The sequence below is a fragment of the Accipiter gentilis genome, chromosome 17 (assembly GCF_929443795.1).
Source record: "Accipiter gentilis chromosome 17, bAccGen1.1, whole genome shotgun sequence".
Lineage (NCBI taxonomy): Eukaryota > Metazoa > Chordata > Aves > Accipitriformes > Accipitridae > Astur > Astur gentilis.
In genome coordinates this window covers 17,554,825-17,564,286 of record NC_064896.1, presented here as the reverse complement: position 1 = coordinate 17,564,286, position 9,462 = coordinate 17,554,825, and the positions used below count along the sequence as shown (strand labels likewise).

At 47.1% G+C, this 9,462-nt stretch overlaps 1 protein-coding gene across 2 annotated transcripts in view; it reads left to right on the top strand.

The window, feature by feature from the left end:
* Positions 1–2,215: 2,215 nt before the first annotated feature.
* DENND2B (DENN domain containing 2B) overlaps positions 2,216–9,462 on the top strand; it is a 182,382-nt gene continuing 175,135 nt past the window's right edge. The window contains exon 1 of one of the 2 annotated variants that reach the window (XM_049821332.1): positions 2,216–2,572. The gene's annotated coding sequence lies outside the window, so the exon portion shown is untranslated. The remainder of the gene's footprint in view (positions 2,573–9,462) is intronic. The other variant, XM_049821334.1, reaches the window with a different exon arrangement.

Here is a 9,462-nt window from a genome sequence, read left to right as displayed (position 1 = left end):
TCTGTGGCTTTGCTAACCTCGCTTGCACTGAGGTGACAGTAGGAAGGGCAAAATAAGCACAGAAACTTTCTTTGAGTGCAGTGTGGCCAAGGTTAACAGGCAGGCCCTGATTTTTCGAGCCCTTCATTCTTGTTTGTGGAGCTTTGCTAGCTGTAATCTGTTTGGCAAACAAGAGAAATAGTCCTCTCCTAGTTTACATTTTATTATCATCTTCCAGTTGCTTAACCAGAGCGGCAGCCAACTCCTGTAATAAACAGGCCCTTCACAGGCTGCTTGTTCATTAAAACACATTGAAGGCCCCAATTTACTGTTCAAATATAACTTAACTTTAGGTTGGATCTCTTGTACTCAGAGGAAAATTTAGGCAGTTGCTGGGGTGCTTGAGGTCTGGGGGACTGAATGCAACCTAAGTGGGGGAGAAAAGTAGTATTTGATAAAAAAGCAGTGTTAGCATGTTTCAGATGTTTGTTTGATGTCCTGGAGAAGCAGCCAGAATAGCCTGCTTCCTGCTTAACTTGAGCATCCATCTTTGAGCATCATTCCTTCTTATCATTGGTCTCCTGGAGAGGTGGATGTGTTTGCTATCTTGCTGCACTTGTGAAATACACTTGAAAAGGCCCTCCTATGTCGTTTTAATAACAGGGAAAGAAAATTGTATTCATTTGATATTTCTGCCAGGTACTTGTAGCAGTAGCTTGTTGTTCAGGAGGTAAATTATTCCTTGTGTGTTGAAATTTAAACTGCCACCATTTTTTGATGTTCGGCGACACAGTGCTCCTTTTGCAGCTGAGTAAATACATCTGTCCCAAGAAGGCTGACAGCTGAAATAGCTTTTGCTTTGAAACGCACATTCATATCAGAATCCAGATGAGAGTTACCCTTATTTCCTGTACATTCACTCTTTTGAAATATAATGGAGGTTTGTGAGATTGCTGGACATTTACACCAGATTTCCTTGTCATGTGGGATAATGGATCAGGGTATCTCAAGACAATATATCTTATTTTGTTGATGAGGTGGTGAAAGCCAAGAATAGTTTATCCCGAGTACTCGGCTCTGGGTTCAGAGAAGTATCCTTGCGTAGGAAAGCTCATAAGCAGTTGCCTAACGCTGAGCACCATTTCGGTTCCACTTCGGTCAATGAAAAGAAAGTAAGCATGTGCTTAAAGTTCAAGAAATGCATAGTGCTGGAATTTGTAGATCCAGTTGCAGAATACACGCTGTCGCTCTTCTCGCTATTTTCCTTCTGTTCCTATTATCATTTGGTTAATCTATTGTGAAGTGACTTGTTTTATAAATGCTTACATAATACTTCATGATTTAGGAGCAGTCTTTGTATTTGGCAGTACTCATGGTTCTGCTAAGAGATAGTATCCTGCCTCTTTTGTATGGTTTTTATATCAAACGACTTGTGCGGGTTCCTCACCGGTTACGCCGGCAGAAGCACGGGGACAGGCGCGCCAGGGAGCTGGCCCCTGCGATGCTGTTCGTGGCCTGCGTGGAGTATGCCCGTTTTGTCGCTTGCGCCACGCAGAGACCTTCCTCGCCCGCTGGTACCCGCGTCGCCCTGCGCCCCGGCGTGCGGAGGGACCCTGGCCGCGGCGTGCCCCTAGCGGGGCACCGGGGGCTCCACTCCCCCGGGAGCAGAGCGTGACAAAACCGCTGTCGGTAGCTGGTCCCGGTAGGCTGGCTTGGAACCGAGGGAGCCGGAATGCAGTTCGGAGGCACGCCGCTGCCTCCCTCTCCCCCACTCTTTCGCCACAGGTACTGTTACTCCGGAGCTACCCCGGAGAGCTGGGAAAGCGCGGCCGCCCCGCGTCCCGCCGCCCCGGGCGCTCGCCCATCCCCGGCGCTCTGATTGAAACCATCTGCTCGGCGCCCGAGCGCAGGAAGCGCGCCGCTCGCTCTCCTCCTTCCTTCCTTTCTTCCCCGCAAGCGGCTCCGCGCGGAGGGGAGCCCAGCCCTCGTAGTTTTTTCAAATAAAAAAAAATCAGCGGTGTCGCTCCTCCGGGGTAGAGGCAGGAGGAAGATTGTCAGACGGGGGGCTCAGTTCTCCCCTCCTCCTCCTCCTCCTCCTCCTCCTCTGCCCATCGCATCTCCCCGCGGACCGGCCGGTCCTGCCCGGCCCCGGCAGGCTGCTTCCCTCCCTTCCTCCCTCCTTCCCTCCCTCCCGCCTGGCCAGGACCCGGGTCTGGGGCCGTTTGGGGGGGCGGCGCCCATCCCTCCGCGGGGCCGGGGCCGAGCGCTGCCGGCGGGAGCGGTGGCTCGGCCGCCCGGGGCTGCCCGGCCGCGGCGGGGCTGCAGCCCGGGCCGGGCTGCGCTGGGGGAGCAGGTTTCTTTGTTGGCTGCCGGGTGACTGGTTCCCATTAATCTCCCGCACTGGCCGTGGCCGTCTCCACTTCCTGCCTTTGCATACTTCTCTCTCCCTCGATCTCAGTCCCTTCCCTCCCCCTTCCCTCCCCCCTTTCTTTCTCTCCCTCTTCCCAGCTTCTCCAAAAAAGCTACAACCGCCCGGGCTGCGGGACGGGGGCTGCAGGCGTCCGGCGGAGGGAGCGCATCCCTGCGCGGCTCGGTAAGGGCCGGGGAGCCGCGCTGCCGGGTCGGTGGTCGCCTCTGGGGACCCGGGCAGGGGAGCGGGGCTGGGGCGGGGGGGGGGTGGGGGTTGAAGAAACGATCGATCGTGCCCCGGCTCGCCGTCCCTGCGAGCCGGCCGCCTCCCGGGAGCGGGGCGGGCCGGGGATGCGGGGGCTCCCCGGGCCGCGGAGCCCCCGCGGCAACGGAGCCGGCGGTGGCCGTGCCGGTGCGGGCCGGCCCCGCGATCCTTGCGGGGGTCCCTGCCCTGCCCTGCCCTGCCCGGGGGGAGCGCGGATGGGCGCGGGGTCCTTGCGCACGGGCGGAGCGGGGAGTCGGTGCTCCCGCGCTGGTGCGCCCCGTGCCACTGCCGTGCCTCGCGGGACGTTTCTTCTCGCGTGGGTGGCGAGGGCAGAGGCACCCCGGAGGGACAGAGCCCAGGAGACCACCTCGGTTAACTACAACCGGGCTGCAGAGCCATCCCGCCGTGTGTGGGGCTCTGATCTGGAGAGGGATGGGGAGCTGTGGCTCTTCTTTTCCCTTCCACTGCCCACTCGCGTCGTCTGTCCAGCCGGCTGTAATGTTTGCATGCGTGTTGAAAAGAGTAGAGGAGCCACCTGGACTCCGGCGGAAGACTTTAGGATCCCAAGACGCATTTAGCTGAAGAGCTAAGGGAGCTGCTTCAGCAGTTCACTTGGTGGGAAAATCAGATGTACTGCTCTTGGCTCGGTACCAAGCGTTTGCTTTACTAAGGAGCAGCGGGTCACCGCAATCAAAGAGTAGCGGCTACATATGAGAGAGCCTTCTTATGTTTACTTCAGTTTTATCACTGAAATGTACTTTGAATTTTAGTAGTCAAGCTAAATGAAGCCGGATGCGTAGTAATACTGCATGGAGTATGTCAATAGTAGTGTTTTCTACACCCTTGTTTTACTGTTGCACTGACTTTGGGGAATAGGTTTTCTTTAATTTTTTGTTCTGAGTAGTAAGTCTTTAAGTTCAGCCAGATATTGAATAATCCAGTAAAAACCACCTGTAGTGATCAATATTTGTGGAAGATAAAGGATGAAACTGTTCATTGTAGTCTGATTTCTGATGATGCAGGGTAGGATGAATTGAAGTGAGGATGATTTGCCTTTAAGACTTGATAATGTTTTGTTTATACATGATTAATAGATAATCAGTAGATGAAAATATTCCATATAGTGGAAGGGTAAGTTAACATAGCAAAGGTAGGAGTAGCTTGCATTTAATGTGAGATTTGAGACAATCATGCATCTTTTAGGAACCTCAAAATTTAACTTTCATTTTGATGATCAGGTTATGCAGGTTGCATAGTGTAAATCTGTTACCATGTTGATGGGTGAGTAAAATTTATGGCTTTGACCATTTGTTTCCCTCTTGCTTCAATATTAGTTATTTAAAGGAAAACTGCAACACATTTAAGCAATTATGATTACTTTATCAAGTTACCTAAGAATATAGCTGAGCACCTTTTAAAGCTAGCTACAGTCTGTACATTGTTAAGAGCAAGTAGAGTGACAGGGATCTGCCATGTTGCTTCTGGAGTGGAACCACTTTCCTCTGAGAGTATGAAGGGGTGAGGAGCGGGGCTCCTTGGGAAGGGGTGATAGGGTGGGCGGTGCTGGGCCTCACTGGGGCATGGAGAGTGTGCTGCTCCTAAGAGTATATAGCATGTGTTTTTTCGTGTGCAGAAATAAGAGACTCCTGGCTGGCCTGGCTTTCTTTTGCTCCCTTCAGGGTGCTAAACTCCACCAGCCAGCTTGCTCAGTGTAGTCACTGCCCTTCCTGGTGCTGGGGAGGAGAGGCGCCTTCTGTCCTCTCCTACCCTTACAGTGCATTCATGCTGTGGCTGCCAGAATTTGCTCCAAGGAGCTCAGAACCAAGCATTGCCATTTCCCTTTAAGCAAGTGACTTTTAACGTATACTGTAGCTCTTTAAGGAGTGTGTGACCCCTTATTATTGGTGACCCTGTAAACCATTGTGTAATCTGTTGACTGTAATGTACCATGCCAATTTATTCTTGGTTGGGAAGTCTTGCCAAGGACTTGATGGAATAGCAGGATTTTATCCACTTTATTGTTTTCATTGTGTTTCATAAACATCTAAGACCCTCTGGGAAGAATCACTGGGGTGGCTGGGCCTCCTTTTTTTAATTGCTGGTTAAATAGATGTTGCCAGCGTAAAAAAAATAAAGTGGTATGCAAGATCTCAGAATGCCTGGAACTGCTAGGCACTCATGTTTAGGAAGCAGGACTATTTTTAGTGTAGGGGCATTTAAAGAAATGATACTAGCCCCTTGTGAAGAGGTCACTGTGAAGTGCACTGAAGAGCCTGCTTTTAACTGGAGAGCAAACCCAAGTTTCCCACAGTTGAGTAAAGCTAAAGAACCAGATTTGTACTTTTCCCACTTAACTAAAGACGGAGAGGATGGACTTTTTGTTAGTTTACAGTAGTGGGAGTGAGGAGGCCCAAATTCTTATCATACAAAAAAAAAAAAAAAAAAAAAAAAAAAATCCTGGTCTTGGTAAGATGCTTGCCTTTCTGATTTCTTCCAGTAAGTGTCTGCAATGGAGACATAGGACTGAAAGGCATTTAACACTTACTGAGAAGAGCAGGGAACTGGCAGCTGAGAATACAGTGTATCCCTTGGGATCTGTGTGTGGGGGAGGTCACAGCTCTCTTGAATGGATCCCTGACTGCCATCCTTACCTGTAGCTAAAAAAACTGGCGTAAAACTTAAAAAAACCCCAAAGCCATGGGTGTTGAGAACCCAAGGTGATTTGGGATCCTAAATCAATTCTGAATATGGGACTGAGGTTGCTAAATAAATTGCTTTGAATCCAGAGAAGACTTTCCTCAACTCATCTGCCTGGAAGATAAAAGTACTTGCTTTTGATGGCTTAAGAGAATGTGGTTTAGGTCAAAGTTACCACTGGTGCTAGATCCATCATGTCATCTATGGGGTCTTGAGTAATCTAGATATGGTTAATGTAACCTAGACTCTTGCTGGGCAGAGGACCAACATTTGGACTGATCACACTTTCAAAATATACCAAATGATAGCTGAGTCAAGTTGAGTTTTGGCATAAACTTCATTGATGTCTTGTTTAACTTAAGTTCAGTTTAGATTACAAATTACTCACCCCCTCCCCCCCCCAATGCTGAGTGCCATGTGTGTTAGTTTTGTCTCTGTGCTGTAAAGTGTGTGCAACTGTTGCTTTTCAGACTTTTTGGTCTGCAGTTGGGGTTTAGTTGGCAGTACAGATAGAGGCAAGTTTGGGGAACCAAATCCAAATATTTACATTCCCAATTTGGCCTACTCCTTGTGCTTGTAAACACTCACAGTCATATTGAACTTTGGTGAGGTTATATGTGGCTTTGCCAAGCCTTGGAGAGTTACATCCTACAAGATCTGAAATTCCCCTTTTTGGGAATAGTTTTGGATATGTTTTTCAGGTGTATGTACATCAGCTGAGAGTTAGTACTGGTCACTCTTACCCCTAATCCAACTGCAAATTTTTTTCCTGTATCTTGCTTCTTTTTCATGTAGAAATGCCTTATGCTGGTGAGATGTGTCAAGCTAAATGTCATGGAAGAGAAGTCCTGCCCACCTATGAGGTGCTGCACAGACTCTGGAAATCCTGGTCTCCTGTGCTGCTCTAGAGCTCTGCCTTGGTAGAGAGGGGCCATGGTGAAGATCCTCCTCCCTTTGTAGCTACCATTTTCCTGGTCCTTGCTGTTTGGGTGTGCAGAAATAAAGTTTGAGGACTGATTTGAACAATGGGGATGCTTGCTCACGGAGTTTCAGATTTAAGTCCTCTTTTCATTCAAACAGGCTTTGAACAGCTGTCAGATTTTGTTAAAAACTTTTTATTCACTAGGGACTGAGCCTGAAAGATTTATTCTGCATTAGGAGTTGAACTTTCTGAAGTCTACCTTACTACTAGCTGTAGCAATAGGAACCAGCTAGTACATCAACAATTTATGGCCAAACCACCCTTCTGTTTGGGTATGCCTTTCTATTTGGGTCTGTTGCTGTTAGCCAGAGTTTGAAATTAGATACGATAGTTTAGTTGCAGAGAACTGGAGACGATAGATAGAGGTGATTGAGTTAAAATGAATTACAATAAGAGTTCCTACTCATTAGTTGAGGTCTGTAACTTTGTATTCTTAGCCAACCTAGTCTGGAAGAAGACTGCATTAGCTTAGTCCACAGTGAACATGTTTAGAGTAACCTAATTTGTTCTCTATCTGGAGTGTATACCAGATAGAACTGTTTAGGTAAACAAATGCTAAAATTCATATAGCCAGTGCTTTTGATATGTTCTGCTGTAAGCTTCTGACCTTGGAGATGTGTTTGTTAGGTTGAGAAACATAGGACAAGAGTAGGTGTTCATTTTTAATGCCACCTTTCACCATTCTTTGAAGATAAGTTTGTTTGCGCTGTATCTGTATGATGAAAACCTATCAGCTGCTGCAGTGTAGCTGAGACTTCAGTGAATTTGTGCAAATGGAGAAGTCTTTAAGGACACACTGAAAGCACAGTGACTTTCTGTCGGAAATGCAGCCTGTGTGTGTTCACACACAGAGGAATGGGATGTTATATCAGTTTAAGTGTATACGTCTCCTAATTTCTCATTAAAATGAAGATGTAAAAATGATTTATGAACATTTAGTGTTAGCGCTGGTGCCAACGCAGGAAACCAGGTCTTTGAGTTGAAACATTTAACATTGTTCCCTAACTCCCACGTTATTAAAAGCAGTAGTTGTGTGAAGTTTTAGTACTATTATTCATTTCATCATTTTGACAGGGTTGTCACACTGAATTACTGGTTTGCATTTTTTCCCCTTAAGAAAAAAGATTAGTTGTCTTCATGGGACATCCAGTCACAATCACAGGGGACAGATGCTAACTGGCTAGCATTGTGCAAAGTGCCCTGCTCAGCCTGCTATTCCAAGTACTAGGGCAGAGATCAAAGTACTTTAGGAAAGCTGCCCCGGAAGATCTTGCAGCCCTTCTTTAGGGAGGAGCAGATGTTCCAGGCACGGACTCTGTTCATTGTTCTGAGAAGTCCTTCAAGTCAGGAGATGGATCTGTCTCTTGACATTTTTGCTTTCAACATTGTTAACTTCTTTGAGGGAGTGCAAATAGTTTTTGCAAGACAGGGTAGAATGAATGAGGAGCTCTAATGATTTTGATCATTTGTCCTGGTGGAAACTCTTATCACTCAAGGTCACTGGAAAGGGCCTGAAGTCATGTTTCTTTCTGCATGGGCACAGTGTGCTAAAGAAAAATGGGGCATATTGACTTGCTGTTTGTGAAAGTGCTTCTTATTTTTGCTACAGGATTATAATGATTGGAGTTTCCAGTTTGCCTCATCTCTTAATCCCAGCTCTAGGCTGACAAGATTCTATTAGCCAGTGTTGTTCAAATGAGGTTTATTAACCAGGAATATTGTTTTGAAGATATGGCAGATCAGCAAAGTGCAAAAGCTTACCAAATCTCCTGTGAGATGGCAGACTCTTATTATTTCCACTGTTAAGTTGCAAATTGGGCAGCAGTTCCAAACCACTGCTTGTGTTTTACTGCCTGCTATATCCCTGCTATATTGTTAACTTTAGTCTTTTAGCAAAACATCCCCCATGCCACTCAAACTGTGTAAGAAACGGCTGACTTGAAAGAGAGGTGAGATTGGAGTAGGAAAGAACAGAAAGGGATAAGAAAGAAAAGGCCTAAAATCATCTGAACCTCCCTATATGCCTTTTGTAAATTTACTTAACAATCTCCAAAATTGTTAAAATAGCATTCAGTACTTGTCAGTACAGTTCATGCACCTTTAGGTTTGTATGCATATTTCTCTATTGGTGTTTTATGGATGTATCCATCACCATTTCTCCTGTGGAAACAAGTAAATATCCTGAATTATTCAATTGTAATGCAAGGAAAACCAAGGGCAAGCACTAGGAGCTCATGCTGTCTCCTTGGCACCTGTCTTATCTGAAAGCTCACGTGACACTCATGGGTGTTCCTGACCTTTAATGGCACAACCTTGATTGTCTGTTTCTGGTATTAACAAACCTCAGGATATCTTCTAAGCCCCCCTCCCTGCTTTCACAGGAGTTGTACTTCAGCTCTGCCCTCACCAGTGCCAGGGGTTGGTGCTGAGGGTTTTCCTGCTGATTGGCTCAGTGCTTTATTATCTTCTGAATCCACATCTTGAACAGGACTCTCGGAGGCTTTTGCTGTTGTAGTTGCAGAGCAGCCAGCAGAGGAACTGATCTTTCTCTCCAGAGATGTCCTTGGGCCTGGGAAGTAAAGGGGGATATTGCTAGGTGGCAGAGCAAGGTGAGATGGGGATAATCTTCATTGGCCTGCCCTGCTTTTCCTGAGGCTATGTAACTTGGACAACACAGGTAGCTCCCTAGAAAAATTAAATTCAAAAGAATCAAGGGCCCTCAGACTCTTGCCATTTTACATGCAAGTAAAGCTTCAACTAAACCCCTGTGCTTTGGGGAAACTCGCCTGTTAGCTCCCAGGAAAACGTTTGTCATTCTTTTCTCTTTGGCTTTTCTTAGTGTGTTTCTTTTCTTTCTTCTTTTAGCCCTTGAGTGTCCCTCAAAGCACTCTGAGCCCAGCAGCCGGGCTTTAATGAACTGTATGTGTCATACCCTATAGTTGTGCTGCCACTGTGTCCAGGCTGCATATGGATCTGAGACTGTCATGGTTTAACCCCAGCTGGCAACTAAGCACCACACAGCTGCTCGCTCACTCCTTGCTGGTGGGATGGGGTAGAGGATCGGAAGGGTAAAAGTCAGAAAACTTGTGGGTTGAGATAAAGACAGTTTAATAGGTAAAGCAAAAGCTGT